Source organism: Accipiter gentilis, chromosome 21, assembly GCF_929443795.1.
Source record: "Accipiter gentilis chromosome 21, bAccGen1.1, whole genome shotgun sequence".
NCBI classification, from domain to species: Eukaryota; Metazoa; Chordata; class Aves; order Accipitriformes; family Accipitridae; genus Astur; species Astur gentilis.
Window position 1 is genome coordinate 7,941,075 of NC_064900.1, and position 24,010 is coordinate 7,965,084.

At 38.3% G+C, this 24,010-nt stretch overlaps 1 protein-coding gene across 3 annotated transcripts in view; it reads right to left on the bottom strand.

Moving 5' to 3' along the window:
- Nucleotides 1-24,010, bottom strand: part of COL8A1 (collagen type VIII alpha 1 chain) — a 94,186-nt gene that overhangs the window by 35,066 nt on the left and 35,110 nt on the right. For 2 of the 3 annotated variants that reach the window (XM_049824963.1, XM_049824962.1), the window contains exon 3: nucleotides 897-1,006. The exons of the other annotated variant lie outside the window; for it this stretch is intronic. The gene's annotated coding sequence lies outside the window, so the exon portion shown is untranslated. The remainder of the gene's footprint in view (nucleotides 1-896; nucleotides 1,007-24,010) is intronic. 3 annotated transcript variants of the gene reach the window in all.

Genomic DNA, 24,010 nt, shown 5'->3' on the forward strand with positions numbered 1-24,010 from the left:
ACTGGTTTCATTTCAGACAAATTGTGCAGGATTTCTCTGCAAGAGAGAAACATGATCGAATATGGTGCTCATCCTCCTTAAAAGACGTTCAGAAAATCTGAGGAATTTACGTGATTAATTCTTAACAGGTGGATTCTCTTAATTAGCTAACTAGAAACCAAAACAGGACATTGCAGGACACTACTGCAATGCAGCTTGTTAAGCAATAATGCATTTTTTCTTCCAAAAGTCACACTTGATAACAAACAAAAGGCATAGGCATAAGATGACTGGATACTATGAGCTAATGTCTAGTTGTCAGAAACTTTTCCATTAAAGCTCAGAATGATGTTTAACATATTCTTCCCATTATTGAGCTAAACTAAACATTGCATTAAACATGGATTTCCCAATGAATGTTACTGCTGTTTATTTTTACACGTGCATACATATAGAAGCAGACACGTGTACCCATGCATTTTGGATATCAAATGCACATCAATAGCATGGTACACTCTATTCCCAGGATATTCCCAGATATGTTTTTTGACATTTCTTTTTTGATGAAATGTGTCCTTATTCTTTTGTGACCATAAAAATAGATTTAAAACAAGATGCTTTAAACAAACATGAAATGCCAAAATTACATGTTCTCTCCTATTAAACAATGGAGAATGACTGAAAGGGTAGATTAATTATCTAGGGAAAAAAATGCTGCTGAGGATGATCACCAAAATTTATGTACCATATATTTTTCTACTCAAAATTCAAAAGTGTTGGTGTATAGCAAACACTTTAATAACTTATCAAATCCTGTGTAGGTGATAGCTTTAAGACAACTTCAGTTTTAAGCCTTTGCACTTTGTTTTTAGCATTATTTGTAACTCATTTAGGATTTCAAAGCTGGATATACTTACATTTAGATTTCGGGAAAGGGCAGAAGAAGGACAGGTTGTCACTTTAAGAGAGACCTAGATTTCCTGATTGTGTTGGGCCCGTTGTTACTTTGTTGATTTTAAGTTGGTCCCTAGGGGGGAAAGAAAGCTTATAAGAAATGTATGAGCACTCTAGCTTTTTTGCAGAAATATTAAGGAATATTGGCCAAGATTTTCAAACATAGTGGCTTAACATAGTCTTTTAACTCCATATTCAGGCTTCTTATTCAAGGTCTACTGTTCAGAAGGATGAAAACCTGGCAACTCATGCACTTTGAGTAGCCTTTTTAGTTACTCAGTGCTTGTGAAAACTGACGTAGCAGTTTGAATATGGACTAAAAATCCTATTGTTTGGTATTTTTGTTGTCAACCCTGTAATAATTATGCTGTAAATCAAAATATGGGTATGGATTTCAAGAAAAGTGCCTTGAGCCTTGCTCCCACTCTTCTGCAGAGACACTGCATAGCTTTTTCAGATTATTAGGTATAAAATTATCAGTTTGAAGGACAGCTGACAAACTTTTACTTAATATCTTTCTCCATGTGTTGCCCCCGTGAAAATGTACATACAAACCTGTTCATGCAATGTGCAACATAAAGTCATTAGTTTCCAAGAGGCTTGGATTGATATGATGTGCTTGGAACCGCCGTACAAAGTCCCAAGCATGACTGCACTTGTACTGCAAGGATGCTAACAAGGGGAGCCACAGGGAATGCTAATGTCCTATATAAATATAAAATATGCTTATCTATTTTATAGGCTAATCACTTTCATGCAGCTGCTACCAAGTTGTATGTACCTTGCGTAACTCAGATCCCACTGACATGAACTGGGAAGAGTCTGTGATTTGGTGGGCTCAGCTGCCATCAGGATATTTAGGGTTCAGTATGATAAAGTCCTGGATGGTGAATTCTGGAGACCTGTGCTCCAGCTGGAGCGTGAGTACATACTTGAGTGCTTTGCTGGATCAGACCTAGGGAGGGCCCAGCACCTCTCTGCATAGCCCCTGCCCTCAGCTGCTGACAACACACTCCCTTTGCTGCTCAATGTCTATCCTGCATGAACCCATGGGTTACTAGAAAACCAGCTCTTTGGTAAGCAGGGTGATGCTCTTCACATGCTGACTGGCTTTGTGGTTGAAAATTGAGATACTTGGCCTAAGATCTTCCTTGCCTGTGTTTTTACTCTCCAGAGCCACTGGTTTCCCAGGCTCAGAGTTAACTCCAGAGAGCCAAACACAGCCAAAGGTATCTCTCCATTTACTTTAAGCATTTTATCAGCCTGGGCAAAATGAAAACTCAAGAGTAGCGGCTCCTAAACTCTGTACAGCTGAGCTTCAGCAGTGCCGTGTACCCCAGGACCCTGGGTGGCCCGGCTGCCATGAGACTATGCTAACCTTAGAGGGAGGAAGCATTTGGAGAGGGAGGAGAGCCAAAAGGGTGTACTGATTTCACAAGGGAAACCTGCAGGTAGCTTGACTGTTTTACCTCAGATTTCTTCAAGCCTATTTGAAATGTGCCTGCTACCTCCTGTTTCATCTGAATGCCACACCTGGGCTATTGGAAGGTCTTCCTTCTGACAAAAGAATTAATTACATTTTGGTCAAAACAGTACATATTCACAGAAGAAGCTTGAATCTTGTAGAGAGAGGAGCATTTTCTGCCAGAAAGGAGATCTCAAAACATCAGCCCAGGTACCTCCAGAGTACATTGCTGACAACCAGCCCTTGAGCTTCTGGTCACTGTCTAGAATCTGTTTCTCCATTTCAGGTGGCTCCAGCTGCCTGCCCAGCCGCAGCACGGGCTCTGAGAGCTGCTGCACGATGGCAGCCAGGTGGGTGTCTTCCTCACAAAGCCCAGAGCCCTCACAGAAAGTAACTGACGGTTTTCCAGGCCCTTTGGTGTAGATTAGGGATTAGATTAGTGATGACAAAGCTTTCTGGCCTCTGGTGTCAAATTTATTCTAAAAAATCTCTGTAATGATTGCCAGCTCAGTTCTCTGGCAATACCGAATCTAGCACTGGCCCCTGATCTGCCCTTGCTTTGGTAGATAATCTGTGGTGATTTTCTTTTGACCCCCTACATCTCTTGCAAGCAGACCCATTCATCTTGTGGTGCAGTTTAGCAGCTGTGCTGCCACCTGGGGAACCAGTAGGAGATAATGCCCAAGTACTGTGGATTATTTCCAGTTGGTTTCATCCAGTTCATCTGAGCTGTACAAAGAAATGTGCATTTGGCACTTTTTCGAGAGGACTCTAAAGCCTGAAGAGCAGAATTGCCAATGCATTATGCACAACATTGTTGCCATTTGCTTCCTAGTTTTATGAAGAGTAGCTTTTTATTGTTTATCCCACCAAACAGGCCTTCTCCTTCAAAAAATGAGTCAATAATTCAGAACACATCTACGCCCATTCAGCACTTTTAGAGATGGTTCTGAGCTCCACAGTTCAGCTCTGGATACAAACTTCTGTGCAGCTTGCAGGTGTTTCGGTTTGGGGCTTTGGTTCAGCTTCTTGTGTGGATGAAGGAAAGTCACAAAGTCAGAAGTAGCTTTGAATAGCTAGCAAAATGGAGAGCTGCCAGACTGAAAAGCATGGCAAGCTACTTTGCCTGTGCCTAAGGAGAGAGGGATTAGGTGTTTCAGCCAAACAGCTCATTTCTGCCTCCTGTTTGTACCATCCATGCTGCTGTTACTGCCTTTGTGGGATTAGAGGGTAAAGGAGTGCCAGTGTGTACCAGAGGGTGCCAGTACAGCAGCAGCAGCAATCACATCTGCCCTTTCTACCTCCAGCAGCAGCATGATTTCTCTGGCTTTCTGCCCTGGTCCTGCTCTAGTTCCTGTCCCTCCAAACCAGGACCAACCCCTCCTTGACAGTCAAGAAGGTACAGAAAAATGTGTAGATGGTGATGGTGGAGATAGCAGAAGTGAAGGGAAGGTCTCTGGGTGTCCTGCCTCTGGGGGGGACAGGAAGGAAGGAAAAGTGGTCGCAAGGAGAAGAGACAACTGTAGGAGCAGAAAAAGTGCCCTGTCCCCTCACAGCCTCCCCACACACAGTCCCCTCGGTCCTCAAAAAGCCCCCACAACATCACTGGCAGAGTCCTCACCTTTCCCCCTCATGTGCCTTTCACCATCCCACAACACCACCGCTACCCCTTCCTGCTTTGCCTGCTCCAAGGAAGCCCTTGGCCAGTGATGAGAGTTTGATTTTGCTACACACAGTGTAACCAATAAAAAGCCAAATTCTGGCTTCAGTAAATCACTCAGCAGGCTCTCGCTGATTTTTCTGAGAGGAGCTCCTGGCCACTTTGAGATGTTGTTCTCTTTAAAACTAATCTATTATTATTATTGTTATTATTATTATTATCATCATCATCATCCAGCTCTTCATGTCCTGAGACCGATCACTTAATGTGCATTCTTCCACTTAACTGCTTTCAGAACTGAAAACCTATAATGGTGCAATATTTTTTTTTTTAACCTGAAAAGTAATCTTATAAAAGATTTCCTACTGATACAATCCCCATCTTCCCTGTGTTATTCAATCATGTGGAGATCCTGAGATATATATTAGGACTATTTGGAGAAGTTCCAAGTCTAAAGCCATAAAGTTGGGGAACATGAAGCAACACAAGGCAGTCTTTTTTGTTATGGAGAAAGTAAGTCCCAAGAAGGCTTCCTGGAGAAGCAAGGGAAGGAGGGAATATGAAAGAGGAGAATGCAAGAAACCATTCCTAAGAGGAAACTTAAGCATTAGATTTCCTGATTGGTAGAGTTTCATTTCATTGCTCTGCTTTTAAGAATTACATAGTGCAAAGCTGTAGTTGACAGGAGAGAGAATTTATTTTCTGAGTACTAAATCTTCAAATATAGTAAGGTGGCATACACTCTCCCCTCCCTCCCACTCTGCTGCCTGCAGGTATTAACTAGGTGTGAAAAACAGTTTGCATTTGCAATTGAAGTGCAGAAAGGCAAAAGCAGAAAGGCAGAAAATCACTGTATTCTCTCTCTTAACACAGAAGCAGCATGACCCCTGGTTAATTTAAGCAGTCACATAAATATAACTTCTATTTTAAGCATATACTTAAGCCCTGCTGATTCAATATTCAGCACAAACACAAATTACTTTTGTGGAATGAGGTTTGCATTGAACTGGATCTACTTAGTAAAATATTTCAATCTGGTATTTGAGGGAGAAAAGAAGACTTTGGGCAACTGTTGCAAATGCCTCTGTAGCAAAATCGCTGCTGTGCTCATTGTTCGTGCTATTTTCTAGTGAATTTTTAAAATTTTTGTGAGAGACAACTACTGTGGAATAGAAGGCTGGTCTGGAGAAAAGTCACAGGAATGTGTACACATAATTAGATCTTCTGTAAGTAGCATGCTACGTAAGATTTCCTAAACTGTACCAGAAAACATTGACAACCTGGAACTGACATTTGCAATTTCAAATACCAGCTTTCCAGGCATAATTAGTGTCCTTGTAAATGTTTCAGTATCAAATTTGGGACACACTTTGGACAAGCCAGTCCATAAACTCTGTATTATTTTTTTTCCCATTAATTATTTCCTTTTCCAGTGTTCCAGGGATGACAGCTGTGATGTTTAAAGCTAAGAAATAGCAAATTAAAATAGCATGTTTTAGAGTATTTATTACATTTCATTACAGTATACATAAGTTGCTTTCATTTATAATTCACTCTTTTCTCCTGATGTTCTTTTTTTGCTTAAAGTACGTATGATTCCCATCCTCCCTCATACAAAATACACAAATACTTTTACATAACTACATCTTTCCTCTAGTCACACACCAAAATAGAGGGTAGAGGATATGAAAATTACTTATGACAGATGAGTCACATTAATGTTTTGTTCTAAGCCATGAGAAAAATGAGACACAAGGGGTAGGAATCAGAACAGATCAAAACCCTTAGTGCTTTATGATCCAAAACCACAACTATCTATTGAGGTGCAAAATGTTCTTTTTTCAAATAGAGTGTAAGAAAAATACAAAAAGTTTTGTACTGCAAATGCTGGCGGCACACAATGTTGCAATTATTCTCAATATTTGAGATGCTTGAATCATAACCAAAATTTTAAGGAACACTGAGGTAAAAGCATTTTTATATTCCTTCACAAAAAAAAAAAAAAAAAAAGGTTTGTCACAGTTGCTTCAGAAATGGTGTGCCAAGTTTCTACCAGTGACTGATAACAAAAACAGAAGGGAGGGATGTCATGACATCCTCTTGCCTTTTTTCCTTTTTCCAGCATAGTAAATTCAGAATCATTCAGATAGTACTCCCGTTAGCTTTATCAGGTTTCTGTGCTGCTAAAAAAATCTTGTATAGTATGTCTGTGAAAAGAATCATTCTGATTGCCTTTTACAGGTACTTTACTATTTCAGTGCATGTGGCTAACTTAGTCTGGATATGAAGCATTATCTTGCTTCCTGTTTAGAGAACAGTAAACAGGATTGGTCACATTGGGTACGTTCCCAGTAGGTTACCACTCACTATTAGACTTAAGAAGAAATACTAATCACTCCATCTGATGTGATCAGGTAATATTGTCTGTAATTTGGGTCACCACTACTGGGTGAACTAGGTATTCTGTTTCCTAAGACCTAAGTATTCTCTTTTTTCATTCCCTCTTCTTGACCTAGTATCCCATGGAGAGCTCAAGTCAGCAAGATGGTAAGCATCTTACAGGAGCTCATCAGCACCCTCAAGCCTTGGGAAAGGATGTGCTCCTTTTGGTACCTGATGGAGGCAGGCAGGGACCTCTGCCAAAATGCACAATAAGAGTTCTTTCCTGGCTGCACAACGGGTGCTTCAACACGGACCTGACAGACACTTTAGCCTGTGAGGACCCAGTTCAGCAAAATACTTAAGTGGGGACAGATCTAAGCATGCATGTGGAGACATGGATTTCCCCGACTATGATAACTTCAGTATAACTGTACGTGTGCTGTGAACTCTGCACAATTACTCTATGGGACTGGAGTTGAGCTGTGTTTCTCATCATGAGAGTGAATTAGGTAGGTGAGTATTAACTCTGCTTAACACCACTTGTTTGTTCTTCCAGCTACTAGCAGGGGTCCTGTTCCTACCCACTCTCCATTCAAAATCTTTCTTTTCCTCGTATGATAACAACAGTAGCTGTTCACAGTGCATACCATGCTGGGCTGGGCTGGTTTTATGCCACTTTTTCATGCTGTGTAGGATTGTTTCAACATGGAAACTGAACAGGCAATTTATGGAAAATCAACACAAAAGATTAAGGATGAAAATTTAAGAACTAAATGGGTGGTCTTAACCAGACAATTCCTGTGGACTTTATTCAGAGAAATACATGGCTAAATAATTAGAAACCGGGACAATGCTTTGAATATCTAGCTGTAAAGGTGTCCTCTTAAGCCAATAAAAGCAAGTTCTCCTTTTTCTCCATTTGTAATTTGCCTCATCATGCCCGAGGAATTTTTTGACCTTCTTAATTTTTGCAATGCTTTAGACTTGTTCTGTAGGCGTAAAACACATTTCCTGTCATCCATCGAATGTCAGTAACTTGATTCTTTATGATTAGGCTATCAGAGGCTATTGAGTTGTGATTGCAACTTGCTTGCAAATAGGTATACTTGTTTAGTCCATGAAAATTCAGTGATATAGTTTTTGTTTGCCAGCCAGTGTGAGAGATACTTGCCTTGAGGTAAACAAACACTGGATAACAGCAGGCCTTTTCTTTAGTGATACTGGAACTATCACAAGATGTGTTTCTTGCTAATAGTGGCTTATAATTGTGATAAGCTTCTCAGGATTTTCAGCCAAAGCAATTCTTACAAAACCACCTCCCTAGAAAAGGTTTGTAGGAGCATGCTGAACTGCAATTAAAGAGTAGGCTTCCGAGTGCCAAGAAGATTATAGGGAGGTATTATTGGTCCAGACAGAAATTTTGCCAGGCCTTCAGGACAGAATTATGTATCACTGCGTGTTTCTCTCTGGTATGTTTCTACACCATGAACTTGGACAGAATTTCAAATTTATGATGAAATCTAAGCTCTGTTAAGACTACTGAATTTCTGTCTTGAAATTTTTCCTGATTCTAACCAATACATAAAAAGATTTGCTAGTGCCAGCCAAGACTAGCCATTTCTGGGAGAGGTACCTGTAAAAGGAAACACTAAATATAAAGGACATGGTGTAATTTTATTCAGGTTATTTATGCATGCCACTTAAAAAGAAAAAAAAAAGAAAAAAAAAGAAAAGTAAACTTTCCAGTTCCTTACTGCTGCCAATCTCAACAAACCAATTCTTTATCCATCCTGGAATTTTTATCAGCTTATTCTCATTTTATAAGGAAAAATGAAGTGAAATGCTTATTTTTTATATAATCTAATAAAAAGTCAGAACACATAACTTGCTAATATAGTGTGCAATGACCAATGTGCTCTATTTACCACAGGTATAGGTAGTGTTCCTTACCCTGATTGGCACAAGCCAATTCTTGCTGCTTAGTTTATTTGTTTGGCTAAACTCCCTGAACCACACCTCATCCTTTTATGTGATTTACCTTAAAAAGCTAAGTGATAGCTATAAGGACTATGCTAACTTCTGGACAATATACTTGAAAGAATTGTTCTAAACACCATAAATATAACCATGATGAAATATCAGAGCAGAGAACAACCCTGACTGTCATCTGCATACTCTGCATGGGCAGAAACAAACAAACAAACAGAAGTAAATTCTATCCTCCATTGCTGACACCCAGATAACTGAGTATTGGACACTTTACATCTTTGATCTCTGGCAAATGGAAAAAGCTTAAAGGAGGTGAAATTGCCAAACAGTTTCTATGTTAGCATTCTAGAATCTCACATCGTAAAGAAAAGGCAAAACTTTTCAAGTTTCTAAAGTGCTGAGTTGATAAAGTAATTAAACATGTATCTCATTTATTTTTGAGAATAATTAAGTGTTATGCATTGAGTTATGTATATGATTAATGTCTTTGCTGAATAAGGGGCTTATATTAAACTGGTGGAAATGCCCCCATACTTAGCAGAGAGCAAAATATCAATTGCAGAAAAGCATGGAGTTGTTTTTTTTTTCCATCATACTTTTTCTCTTAAGTAAAATCAAAGCAATTAAACATACTTAAACAGATATGTGTTTTCTACTCAGGTTGGGATGAAGAAATGAAAAGGAACATGGTCTACTATTAATCAAAAAGTAGAAACGTTATATTTGTATATCGCATCATAAAGGAAAATGATTTCAGGTTTACAGAGAAAAAAGTACTGAGAATATGTTCAAAATGCCACCCTTGGAAGTAAAATGCCTCTGTGGACTGTAAAGTATGACCTCCCCTTCATCCCCCTTAGGGATTCATGCTTTTTGTTGTCCATTCCTTTTAAGGCAGGATTTTAGGAGTTTCCCATTACAGGCAAGCAAGAGAATTCCTCTCCATGCTAATATAGTACCGGATAAGCTTATGCCAATGGCTTATTTGGTCATCATTACAGTAGTACCTAAATATTCACATATTTATCTTCACAGTACCTTGTAAGGTAGGGAAGAGGTACTGCTCCCATTTTGTGGCTGGAATGAGGCTAAATCCTCTCCCCGAGGTTGGTCAGGAGGTGTGTAAGAGATGTGGCGCAGAGGAAGGAGGTATTCCCTGCCTCAGGGTAGTGCCTTAGTCAGTGGGTCAGCCTTCCTTTCTACAGGAATATGAAGCCTTATCCAGGATGAGCAGCACAAACACTGCCTGTGTGTTTGAAGAAATTATGACACATTCCACCTCTTGAACTGTGTTTCACTTGGGATATGTCCTGTGATCCCAGCCAGATCTCATGTTCCCCTGCCCCTTGCCTCCTTAACCCCAAAAGGCACAGCCTGCACTTTTCTAAGCACCGAAATATTTTTACCTTATGAATGTCATTAGCTAATTAAAACTTACAGTACACACTGTGGTTTTGCCATGCTTGGAATTTCTATTCCAAAATGTCATCAATTGATGTGATTATATAGGTGGTATTTATACATGTGACTGTACTAGACTCCCAGCTGTACTGCTATGCAAATTAAAGGCTTTAAAGAAACAGCAGTTATAAGGTGAGGTATGTGACAAGACAGAAATGATGCTCAGATGTCACGCATGAGTAATGAAATCAACATTTTAAACACCATTGAATATATTTAATTAATAAAATGGGCTGGTAAAAATGAGAACATTAATGACTTTAAAAGAAGCATTTAAAGATTTTCTCAAATTTATACAGTAGGAGACAGCACAAGCACTGCAAAATACAATAAGTACTTTGACTTAGCTGAAATTCTACAGAGAGTCTAGAAACAGAAAGAACATTTGCATGGAAATATAACTAAGCAGAGATTCTGGAAATAATTCAGCTATAAAAAGCCACAGGAGTCCAAGCTTTGATGAATTCCTGAGACCATTCTATAAAGAATAAAAAGATGTACTAATGCTAATTCTAAGGAAAGATATCTCTCCTGAGTTGGACAGAAAGGTTTTGGTGATAAGAATGTTTCTAATCATAATCATAAAACTTCTGAAATTATGAAGGTGTGTAGAAAGTACAGATCCTGAATAAAGATGGATTGTAAGACACTGGCAACATTCTGGCCAGCAGATTGGAAATAATCTTCTCAAGTATAAATCAGTTGTATCACTTTAGATTAATTAAGAAAAAGTTCATAATTATGTTAGTTCATTGGTTTCATTTCACATTTTCATAAATGTAGAATTGAGTCTAATGTCAGCCTTTTATGGAGGTGGCAAGAAGGATTTTGACAGAGTGGGATGGATTGGCAACACCAAACTGTTCTTCATACTGTAGCTATCTGAATATGGCAATAGAACTTCTCTGTTCTGGAGTTCACACTGCAATTAGTACTAAAATCAAATTTGCTTTCATATGGGAGAACAACTCCAGGATTTTACCCCTCTTTTATCCCTCATTTTTCAATCTGAAATAATTTGAAGTAGTATGCTATGTCAGTTATAAAACCATTTTCTAGGTAAGTTCCACCTTTTCTCCACATGACATCAGAGTGGCACCACAGTCAGTGATCTATACAGTTGTAACTTCCGAGATGGATCTACCATTACCTGTAGATAATTTAGTTGTTACATGTGGTAGAAAATAAATCTGTCCTCTGTTTCCATGGCTTAAACTATTGAGAATTTAAAAGACTTAAATACCTTCACTGGTGTCCAAGTCATAGGGAGATGGGGAATTCCTAGGGGGTCAAATATTATTATTATTGATTTCATGTGGGATGACCTCAGATACCATGTTCAGAAGTGGTAGTTTAAATCTATATGGGAGCATGGAGTTAAACTGAATCTTTAGCTTTTGGAAACTGGAAAAATACCAGCCCTTTCTTTCCTCAAAAACTAATGAATGCAAACGAAAATATAAAATTACTTATCTTCCATAGCAGCTGGTTAATGCCTTTAATTTCTTAGGCAATAATAGGACAAGGTTGACTGGGATAAGTTTTAGGTCTGGCAGACATTAAAAAGATAGTTCAAATCTTAGCAGGATAGCTGGCAGGTTTAGTAGATCCATATTTGGTTATGATAACAGTAAAACAGAAGATATGGTTATTTTAATTTAAAATTGGACTTGAATAAGACAAGGTCTGATGAAGGAAGATGGGTCAAATTGCAAATCTGACTGATGGATATAACTGTGTTAGAGATCAAAACTAGCAACAGAATTCCACAGCTATTAACATCCTATTTTTATATCACTATTTCCAGGTCAATTTCTATTGAGGAAAGAAGCATAAAATTTCTGAATGTAATGGGATGACTCTAACAAAGGATGGGGGAAATTAGATATGCTTTGACTCCCAAAAATGACAAGAGAAAGTGAATCTTTCATTCTTCTAAAATGAGGACTTATTTGAGGAAAGATAGAAAGATATGCTTGCGGGTTGCTTTTTCGCAAAGATGAAATCTTCATTAATTAGATGTGTGAATTCTTGGAGAGGTCACCAGTTCAATGAACATAAATGTCTCTAGCAGAATATACCACCTACATGGCAGATCCTATTCTGAGACTGAAAGAAAAGATAGGGGTAAATTGGACAGAACATGTAAAGATATGTTGTCAGCTTCTTTTCGGCAGCTTAAGAGCACATGAAAAACAGTCTTGTTAGATAAAGGATCCACCTTTCTCTGAAGTCATATCAGCCAGCAGGCAAATCTTTTAACAGCTCTGTGCTAATGTCTCTCCATCTGCAAAACGATTATATTAACATTTACCTGCCTCATCCTGGAAGCTGGAAGAGCTTAATTAACCTGTTTAGTTATTTAAAGCTCTTGGGTTGAAAGCTGTGCTAGAGGTCCAAAATATTTGTTAATATTATTATTTCTATACCCAGATTATTTGCTCACGTTTGCAACACACCAACATAGAAACCTACTGGATGCAACGCAGTATTGGACAGTTCACCAAATGAGAAGCTCAGCGGCGTAAACAATAGTTCTAACTGGCAGGGTGCTTTGGAAGACCTACCTATCTTAAGGCTTTATTGCAACTCTTTGGCCATACAGAATAAAAAATCAGCTTCAATTTATGATTCTATTAGCTCCAAAGCCACTAAGGAATAGAGAGCTAGTCTGGAATGGAGCCGGGAATTCATTCCAGCAGCATGCAATCTCATTTGGGCAGATGTCACAACCTCCACCTTGGACTGAAAACTCAGTGTGAGCCAGCAGAAAATACATTTTAATATGCTGGATAATAAGGCAAATCCTGTTATTTGGAACTACTATCAAAGACACCTGCTGACAGTTGGCATTAAAGGCAATGGCACCTACTAGACACATTGCAGGGGGAGAGGCGAAATATGATCCTTGTTGAAGTCGAGGGAAGTTTTGCCATTGACTTCAAACATGCCAGAATTTCTCTTAGAATGATTAATGATTTATATGTGTATCTACAAGGTTATGGGTAGTTTATGAAACTTACACACAGGCAGATGTCCATAATGTCAAATAATGGGGATGCTGAGATACCAAAGGAATATTATTAGCATAATAAATACCTATTAGAAAAAAAATAGATAGATCACACCTTGCATTAAAAATTGATTGATTCCAGAGTTTGATATCATCCCCCACAAAAGTCATAAAACAGACGGTGGTTGGTGAAAAGCACTTTTCAATGGTTAGAGGGTTTGTAACTTCTAGTGACAGGATATTGTCCAAGAATCTGGGGGGTAGAAAGAATTCCTGTGCATTCACTTTATGCAGTAAATACATTGCCTGACTCCTCTTTAAATTTATGCAAATCCATGGGCTTTGATGGAGATCAGAAATAAGTTATCCAAAGCAAAGTCTGAGAACCAGCTCTGGTTTTCGCTTGTGTATTTTGCCCAGTGTCTCTTTCTTCCTCTGTATTTTAGTATTATCAGTCTCCTCTAAGTGTCTACATTTTTTCTTGAAATTATATTAAAACATTTGAAGCTTTTAATAACCTGCCAATAAAACCTCTGCAGCTGAGTCTGCTAAAACACCCCTGTTTATTCTCTAAAGGGAGCAAATTTGCATGCAGGTTTTTGAATATGCTGAGAGAATGTTTCTGCTGAAGTAATTTTTTCCAGTAAAATCCCACAGTGCTTGTTCAAGAGGCTGGTCTGACAGATGAACTTTCACAAGCTGAAAAAATTTAGACTGGTTGTGTGCTTCCAGTGTATATATCACTAGCTCAACACACAGACATGTGTGAGGCTTTTATGCAAGACCTGGACAAGAGCCTGACGCCTTGTTTTAAACCATGCAGAGTCAGCCGTTAACCTTTAGCAACAGGCAGGCAATCCACTATAACATACTATGGACCACAGACAAGAAAACCAATGAGAAAGCCCTACTGAGCTGTTCCTACTTAAGCTCCTTGCAGAAGAGTGTCTGGTTGCTTTGGGGTGGTGTAACCTACACCCTAGCAAAATATAAGTGACTACCCTTGAAAGTACAAGCCTGAAAGTTTCAGGTGGAAGAGATATACAACTCTCTCCCTGCTGAGGAGTCAGCAGTAAGGATTCCCCCTCCTGGCACTTCAAGAGTCAGCTAAAACTGTCAATGCCTTCTGTGCATGACTATGGCCTTTAGGTTCTCTCTTTCTTTCTGGTTGAAGATGGATAGATGCTGGAGAAACTACAGTATCTGCTCTACTTCTACTAAAATCCTGGGTTTGGAGGAACTCATAGTGACCAGGCAATACCATAGCACTTGCAGCATACTTCCATTTTGGTGACTACAGCAGAATCAAAGCTTGTGTTCACATGAGGAATGGAAACTGAGTTGACTCTGAAAATTTCTTCCGGAATGACTGTTGTAAAGCGATCCCATCACCACAATGAAGGCACTAGACTAGACAATCTGCATTCCTGTTTCCTCAGGAAATGCAGCAGCTGCTGTCCCATGACAGTGAATGTATGGCAGATGAATTCACAAGTCCAGTTTTAGAGAAAAGGTTGTGGGTAATGTACTGGTGCTTAGGAAAACATAGTGTGGTGTTTTGCAGTTCATAAAAAGGGACAGAAGAACCCTGTGGCTTCTGTTTTTTCCCCCTAATGTAATTGGTCATGGTGGACAGGTTTTAAAAGATGACCATGTTTTGAAGGAAAGTGAACAATAATCAAGTGTCACTTTGCAACATGCATTACATTGCATGTGCAGGTAACACAGTTCCACCTGCTGTTATCTGATGCAATCACATCACATGTCATAATGTCTTTTAAGCTTCAATAAATACACTGTTTAATTTTTTCCTGCTTTGTAGTATTTTCTTCCTAAATCTACCTCTAGATCCCGTAATACTCTTAACGTATCTGCAAATCTACTACAGTAGCTACTTTATTTAAATAACAAGACTCCCCCTTTACTGAGGAATTAAGCAACCTTTGTTGGCAGCAGTCTGGTAGGGTGCTTAATTCTGAAAAGGTTGTGCAAAACCCAAGCTAAACTATTGAAAGAATGTTTCAAAAAAATCAGAACTGAAGGTTTGCTCTGTTGCAGAGCAAATAAACTTGCATTAGCTCTTCAAAGCAGACCTCATTGTTCAATGGCACTGAGGCAGCTGTTGCTTTCTCAGCAGAAATGCTTGTGATTCAGTTTGAACTAGTCCTCCGACTTTTTTCACTGCTTAAAATGGTATCAGCAGAAAACTGTGCTCTACATGACCAAGAAAGCATTCTACGATATTTTAAGTAAGTCTCTCTTTACAGCAGAAAACTATCAGTATTGCTTACACTGCATTTTTATGGCAGATGTTGGGACTTACACTGAACTGCAACCTACTAAGTGGAAAATCTTTGGTTAAACAGGGCTTTTGGAAGGGACAAACCAGCCATCCCATCTCAGCCATCTCTTAGGATGCTATTGAAAAAATCTATTGATTTTCCCATGCTATGATAATTCTTGGGATTAGAGCTCCCAGCATCTACTGCTAATCTGAGATATTTCTTTGAATTGACATGCTGTGGCATTTTCTCTTGGTACCAGTGACAATGGAATTTTACAAAAACACATCTTCAAGACATTTGGTCGGGAGACTCAAAGGATGTGCACAGTGTATTTCACAGCATACAAGGTATCTGTCCTGTAGGGTAATTTGACATGGTCTGTTCTCCTATCTATCTCCAGCATCTTGTTATATTGCAACAGCAAGGTGTCAGATCACCAAAGAAAAAGGCAATATGGTCTCTGTAAAGGTAATAAAGGTAAGAACATATATAGGATTCTGTGGCCTGTGCAGTGGAAGTGAAGGTAGATCCACAGGCAAAGGTGAACAAGAAGGACACTTACCAAGCCAAACGATTATCATAGAAGCTAAAGGGCACAGTTGGCTAAGAAGCAATGTAGAGAAGAATGCCACAAAAAATGTCTGCACTAGCCTAAGAGAAAAAGAAAGGAAAGGGATAGAGTGATGGGGCAAAAAGACAAAATTTGGAATCTCCTAAGGAAAATATTGAAAGCCTCATGCCTGAAGGTAAAGAGAGCCATTTCTGCAAAAAGTATTAGACAGAGACATGGGGAGATTATCCCTATTTGGCCTAAATGATCTGCTTAATGTTTTACATTTCTGTATTCTACACATGGATGTTGTTGCTTCTCTCTGCCTGAGCAATGCTTTGATTATTAATTAATCTCGGTGCCTCTCATGAAAGAACTTGGAGAGTGATCAGTACAACCCAGTGTGAGCAAGAGGCACAAGATCAGTCTTTAGGTCTCATGAGTTGTTATTGCTCAGCTCTGTGTGGAGACAAGTATTCCTTTGCTCAGAGATATTAGTAGCCCAATCTCATTCCAGCTCAGTTAGTGGAAAAGCCTGTGAACCGATAGTATAACAACAAACGTATGTAAAGGTGGAAATAGCCCACTGAAAGGAGGATTAGCAGGTAAGACTGCTGTTTTCCAGTCAGAGTTTAAAAACAGTTGGAGGTGGGTATCACTTCACTTAGGATCATGCTGAGGTACCACAGCTGGAGAAATTAAATGATGTCACTGTTCTCAACAAAATGAAGTGCCTATCACAGCCAGTTTTGTATTAATGCTGTTTAGAGCTGAAGAACCATTAGCTTACAGCCACAAGACTTTCTAGGGTAAGTATGAATAGATTTTGTTACTACCATTTTAGAGTTAGGAAAACAAAGGAAATGGAAAGAATCATTTGCCTGAAGGTTCCCAGCAAGTCACTGGCAGCGCCAAGCTTTAGGTCTCATGACTTTTGCTCAGCTCTGTGTAGAGGCAAGTATCAATTTGCACAGAGATTTTAGCAGTCCAATCTCATTCCCACTGGTGGAACAAGTCCAATTCATGTCAATTCATATTTAATTTCCTAACTTGGCTTAGGTCACAACTAGATGCTAAGTAATAAATTATCCTTTTTTTGGTATCGTTCAATTCTGTACTAAAAAGCTGGCTGAATCAAACTTTATGTTTAATATAAAGTGTGGGTAAACAACTGCATATATGTATCAGATTAGTATACACGGAAAAAGGTCTCAGCTTTTTCATTTTCCAAGAATTTGAGGAAATTCCTTATTTGTTGATATGCTGATCAGTCTTTCATTACCAACGTTTCTATAATGAGAATACATACAGATAACCTATATCATTAAGTAATGATATGTATGCTACCAAGACATATAATTTTGAAGGTGCAGTAATTTGGAATATTTACACCATGCCTAGTTTCCCATTAATTTAGTTTAAATTAAAAGAAAATCCTTAAACCTTAATTCTCTTTGCCAATCCCTTCCAAAACATGAAAGCCTCCCTTTGAAGAGCTGGTGGTATCAGACACTAGGGAGTTAAGCTGGGCGTCCTTGGTTCAAAGTTGTTAATGTCTATCTCATCTGCTCTCTCCTATCATCTTCAATTTGTCAACAGTGTGCAGGAATATGTTTGATTCATTAGAAGTGAAAAAAGGATGGTGACAGCAAGTAAATACGTCAGTTAAACCCCACAAGTATTATGTCACCTCACTTTGTTTGTCTGGTAAAAATGGGCCTCTCATTGGGTGAACTGAGGCCAGCTTGATTCACCACCAAAATGTGAATCTGGAACTGACATTGAATTTGCAGATGTGCATATGAGAAATCCCCTGAGTTTTGAAATAATCGACTTTATGGAGAGGCAGGAAGAATGTAAACAGCGTTGTTAAACAAACTGAAATTAATCAGTTACTGTCATTACTACTGAAATCAGTCTCAGTTTGACATCATGTTGATTTTCTAATTATTTTGTCTAAATAAAGATTAAATTTTTTTTTTAAATTCACTTAGATTACACAAATCCAGGAAATTTCTGAATGATCTTCTTGCTTATAAACAACAAAAGGAAGTGATATCATACATGAGATTAATAGCTGAGGAGTGAAGTTTTTGTGTGTGCAAAAATTTTAATTTTGGAGCTTTCAGGAGAGAATGAGGTATAAACACTGAAAGAAAAACAGCATGAGTTGGAGTGAAGAGTGCTGAAAATATCAAGCATATATTGGAACCACCAAGCATGTAATTATATGCTGTACTTGTAGAAAGGGCTCTCTAATTGTAAATTTGGGCTTTAACAATGCTGTAGTGAAAAAAAAAGGACAATGGTTTCTCTTTCTTGCCTCTCTGTTTACTTAGGCTGTCATCCAAAGCTGTCAAAGAATCAAGCCCTCTTAGCAGAGCTTTTCCAGGTGTTTTCTGTCTAGTGGAAGTTTACATACAGGCTGATTCAGAAGTGCAATGACTACAATTGAATTACCAATGTTCAAATTCATTTACGCTTCCGTTCTCTGGTATTCAGTTGAGCCAGAGAGCATCTTTTGGGTCATTTAGATCTGCATCAGCCCTTCTAATGGGAGTGATGTACTTTACATGTCAACACAGACTAACTTATCTGGCTCATATTTTCTCTCTTGGAATGCAAGACTTAAAATAGATGCCATTTTAATACTTGGCTTTCATTTAAAGGCCCATCTGCTGATGCCTGATGGAAACATTTTTAAACACTCCATTTAGAGATAATTTTGCTCATATGTTATAGAGTTCTTCTATTCCTCTTTCTCCAGCTTAAAAAAGGGGAAAAAAGGATTTTGTCTGATTAAGATTTCAGTCCTTTATTTTATTAGTGGCTTTAGTGCTGTATCTTCCAGAGCAATCAATGATGCTGTCACAAACAGAAAATTGCAACCTGGTTTTTAAAAGCAGTGAACTTTTATGTCTCACCTTCCTTACTGTTTTTTAACCCTAACTCTAGTATTATACCTGATACAAATGATGACAACATGACTAAGTTTTGAAAAGTGTCTAATAATCAATTTGAGACACTTTAAGGCAATCTTGTTCTCAGAAATGGGTTGTCAGCACTTGGTGAAGGTTGGCCTTGCTGCACTGTCTCCACTTGGGCACTTAGAAAGCCAAATATCCAAAATCACTCTCTCCTTTGAATGTGTATTCCAGTCATCTGATATGTGTGGAATTTGAAGCAGCTAAATATGTGCCCACAAACTGTGAATGACTGATTGCAAGAACAAAAATGGAAATCAGTTTTATAAATTATCACTGATTGTCCAAATGAAAAATAAGTTACAATCTGAGATCTGAAACCAGCCTAAATAAAAGATTGTTAAGGAACTCTGTAAACATAATTCTGTGTTTAACAAATGCAATCCTTTTTATTATCGCTGTTACCAAGATTGTGGCAAATGGTCATGAATTATGGAGATTAGCCAACAGAAAAATGCTGTCTGGAGTTAAAAAACTAGTGAAAGCTATGATGGGTAAAGGGATACCTCTGCCAGAATGATGCCTAAAAAATTGTAGAAGAAAAGAACCATTTGCTGCAAAAGAGAAAGAAAAGGATCAAATCTCAAGGAAATAGGGTACAGTTAGAGTGTCTGGGCCTTTTGCTTTTCTAACAATTCTTCCAATAATGTTTTTACTTTTCTAACAATTCTTCTAAAAATTCTTCTATTATTCACAGTGTTGCCTATCATGTTGGGAAATGCATTATTTGAGCCCTGAGGAATGTTATAAAGGACTTCAGATATTTAACCCATGGAGTGGGAAGAACAAAACTTGTGATGCTTAAAAAATTAACACAGAGAAACAAGAAAGATCAGCTATGTGTGCCTTTGCATTTATCAGTCATCAGGTGGACTCCTCTCAGCAACCTCAAACTAATGTTGAATTAGTATCACATCCTTTTAATCAAAATGCTCCTTTTGTGTGTATCTCAAACAGTGCTGGTCTTCAGCCCACACAATGACTGCTTGTTTGCTTCATGTTTACAAAATCCTTTAACAAGATACCTAGAGCTTAACAAAGGAGCTTTGGCCAGCATTTTCCAAATGTCATTTTCTAAAGCCTGGCATCTTTTCAGAGGTGCTGAGCATCAAAACTTTCTAGAGACCTGGAGAAAGAATTGTTGTTGCTCAGCATTTTGTGGCTAAGTATGGATTTAAACACCTTAGTTTAGGCACTCAGTATTTATGTGTTAGGGTTAGGGACCAGATGTTGTAACACTGAGCTACAGAGTTTCTATCACATGCATACAAGTAAGGTGAATGTTCAGGATATATTAATGATCTATTATGATCATGAGAATGGTAATACTTTACAGACATATTATATGTAGGTAAGGCTAGTTTGTCTTGCAGATATTTTTCATTCTAACTGTAGGTACTAATTACCTGTCAGGAATGAATTCATGCATAAGGACATGAGTCCTCCATGCACGAGTTCATTTGTAGTGGCAGGAGTGACTGGCAGTGCGCCTGCCTTAAGCCTCCTGACTTGGAAGAGTTCTTGTTTTAGGACCACAGCTGTTGTGTGAACAAAGTTGATGCAGGAATCAGCATAAGAGTTACTAGATTTTTTTTCACCTTATTCTCCCTTTACTGGCTAATGAAAAAAAAAATAAAAAAAAATCCCTGTCTGCAGTGATTCCATGGAAACCCAAAGCAAATCATTAATACCCATATGTGTGTGGGATCAGCTCTTCACCAATCAACTGTGCCAGAAGTAGGATGTACAGGGGTCAGTTTTTATAAGGTCACGTCTGGATTAAATGTTTTATGGAACAGCATTAAACAAACTTTGCTGTTGAGTCATTATGGAAGAAGTGATGCTAAGTGGAAGGGAGGACCTGACTTCAAATTTCATGTCTGAATCCATCAGAGGACAGGATTTTTCAATGTGAAAAATGTAGAGTTCATGTAAGTGTGACTAACTTCCAATATTCAAGCATGTTCTTAGCATAGGAGTGTAAGGATGGGAAAATGTTCATTACAAAATGTTATTTCATTCAGATTTCAAAGTTTGCTTCTCTTCTTGAACAGGTTTTGATTTCTTTTTTGATATTTTCCTGCAAAATTGTCTTACTTGTATTACCTAAAAGGAGCATCCTCTCAAAAGTCACAAAGTAGGAATAAGCACCTTGAGCAGCCTTTCTTGAGACATAGGTTCTTATTTTCATAGGTTCTTATTTTCATTCAACTTCAAACTTCAAGCATCACTAGTCTCCTAATAAATTTGTTTGTCTTTCATGTTCTACAGTCAAGTGGCCCCATCACAAGCAAAAGTTCTAGAAGTAAGACATCTATGAAGTTCAGGTCCTCCCATGCTTAGGTAGCAGCTCAGTGGAGGTTTTCAGGATTGCTGTTTCGGTCAAAAGTGTGTATGTTGCAGCTAAGCCTCATTTTATTCTCTGACATGCAAATGAACAACTTTTTGTAAGATAACCTGAGACTTTTATTCACAATGCCTGTGCAAATACATTTATCTATTCCTATCTTTCAAAAATAAAACCAAAGGTAATTATTCCTTATTTTTTCTGAGAGAGAAAGCATCTTACGTTTACTACAGTGTTTGTGTATAAGCAGATACCACAAACTAGCCAAAGCACTGACCTGCCAGTCATTTCTCTGTAAGTGCCCTGACACCTGCATGAAATTAGGCCTAACCACTCAGTTTTGTCTTAAAAGATAATTTTCAGCTATTTTCCAGGAGTTTATAGAAGCTTGTTTAGTTATTAACTAGATTTAAAAGTATTGAATGACTTGGAACTTCTACAGCATTTGAAAAACAGTAACAAATTTTTCTTGATACTGAATGTAATAACAAAAACAGCCCATGAAAAACAAAGATGCAGGAAGAAGCTTGTGGTGATAGTTGCTAACTCCTTCAGTGCAAACCTAAGCCTTTGTAATGAGGTACACCTGGTCTCACTTAGCCCTTCCCACAGCTGATTTTCTATGGTAGATTATTGCCATCTCCCTGTCGTTTAAGTGATTCAGAAGCCTGACCTGGTGGGATTGATACTTCATGCTTGTATTTCTATGTAAATATGGTTTATTTTAAAATATTTTGGTTCTTTTTGTTTGTTTTTGTTTCTTTTCTGTTTCTAAATGCAAAAATCATATCGTCTCTTGAGGACATCTAGCTCTTAATGAAAAATACCATATCTGAAAATTGGCAAGACTGCAACAAAAAGTTTTTTCCCCCACTATGCTTTTTTGTGGCTTTCTCTTCATTATTGGTAGACCAAGAAGCTACAGCCCTAGAGGGGCCATTTTGGAGCTGGCTGCAGCTTGCTACACCTCATTCTTCCAAATAGTAAGTGCTCTTGATTCCTGGTATATTTTTTTTAGACCTCTTTTTTTTACCCCCTCTCTGTCACTCTTAAGGAGACAGTGAGAATGGAAGTATGAGTTTCTGAACCTGAAGGAATGCTAAAGCTTTTGAAGTGGGTTTGTATTTGTTGTTGAAGTGTAATTCTTCTGGGGGAAAAGTAATGATGAGTGCATATATATCTATAAAAATGGTTTTAAAGATTCATGCTGATATCATTTTCTGCTATACCACAACTTGGAAAAAAACCACTAACTGAGGAAAGATTTTCTTTTAATACTTGAGGTATATACTGTATCTCTGTGTCTATGAAATGAACTTCTTTATTTACTAGGGACTTAGATGTGTATGAATAAAAGGGAATGAAAAAAACAAATTTATTTGCTTGAGTTTAAAAATGTCTTCAAAGTTATCTGAAATTATTTTCTGTTTTAAAAAGTGTTGATAGTTAAAACCCCCTGCTTTTTCTGTACCTTTAGACCCCTAAAAAGTTCTGGGTTTTTTTGTGGGGGGCAGGGAGAGCATTTAACCATTTCTGAATTCATTTGCCAACTTTCCTGTTCCCTATACCATACATGCATACGTTTTTTCCCCACTCTGTATCTGCTAATAAAATGAAGGCAGAGATGTTGCAAAGGTATTGCTTAGCTCCCCATTCCCTGGAATCAGGGGATTACATCACAATTTTACATCTTATTTATTAAATCTGCTTATGAACATCGTATTTCAGGAAGGCTTGAAATAGCCCTGAAAAATATATAGTAAATGTAACCCAAATGTGAAAGTGATCAACAGCTCTATAAATTTTGATAGCATGTCAACTTCACAAACATTACCAGTGCCACCTCAGCAGGTGACTGTAGAAGATGGAGCACGGGGAGCTAAACCTATTGTGCTTACTTGCTATGTCTGTCTCTTTCCCAGGACTGGGAAGAAAAGTAGCTTGTGTTCCTACTCTGAGGGGTCTCTTTTACCAACCTATGGGCAAGGTAATCTACCTGGTGTTTCCCATGTTTTTGTGGGCTATAGAGGTGGATTTACAAAACATGAAGAGCCATGTTGCACCAAAGACTCTTGAAATGCTTTGATGCCACCTGCCTCCTTCCCTTTCTCAATTGAATTTAATAACAAGATATTCTGTGATGAGGAATAAAACATTCATAGTTATGATGTCTTTATTTTTAAAGAGTTAGTTTAAAGAGCATGGTTCCCTGTTTCTGTTTCTCATCCTCTTAATATTGCTGTATGGACTGAGATCATGTTCTTGAAAATAACTGCAGGTGGGAAAGCACTTGTGGATGTCGTGAAATGTGTCTGTACCTGACTCTGTTCGTCGTAAGCAAAGTTCCCTTTTTAAGTAAGTAGGACCATTATCTGAAGGCAAAGTGGTAAACTGGGCCCTATGTGGATGGGTTTCATATGTTAGTAAAAGCATAAGGACTTAATACAAATGTTTGAAAATTATGAATCTTGAACTATGCCTGCAGTGGATGTAGTTTAGAATCTAAGCCACAAAGGGACTCTGAGATTGTGTTAAAAGGTATGTATTGCTGTAAGAGGCAATACTGCTTATGACAGTCTGAAGACCACTTCATCTTTTTTCTGCAGTGTGGCTAAACTCTCTGGCAATTATTTGTTTATTTCCCAATTTATGGACTTTAACAATTTAAAGGATGTTTTACTATTTTATAAGGCGTTCTGCTACTAACTCAGTTTGCTTACTCCCTGTCACGGTTTAACCCCAGTTGGCAACTAAGCACCACACAGCCGCTCACTCATCTCCCTCACAGGGGGATGGGGGAGAGAATCAGAGGGGTAAAAGTGAGAAAACTCGTGGGCTGAGATAAAGACAGTTTAATAGGTAAAGCAAAAGCTGCACACGCAAGCAAAGCAAAACAAGGAATTAATTCACTACTTCCCATCAGCAGGCAGGTGTTCCGCCA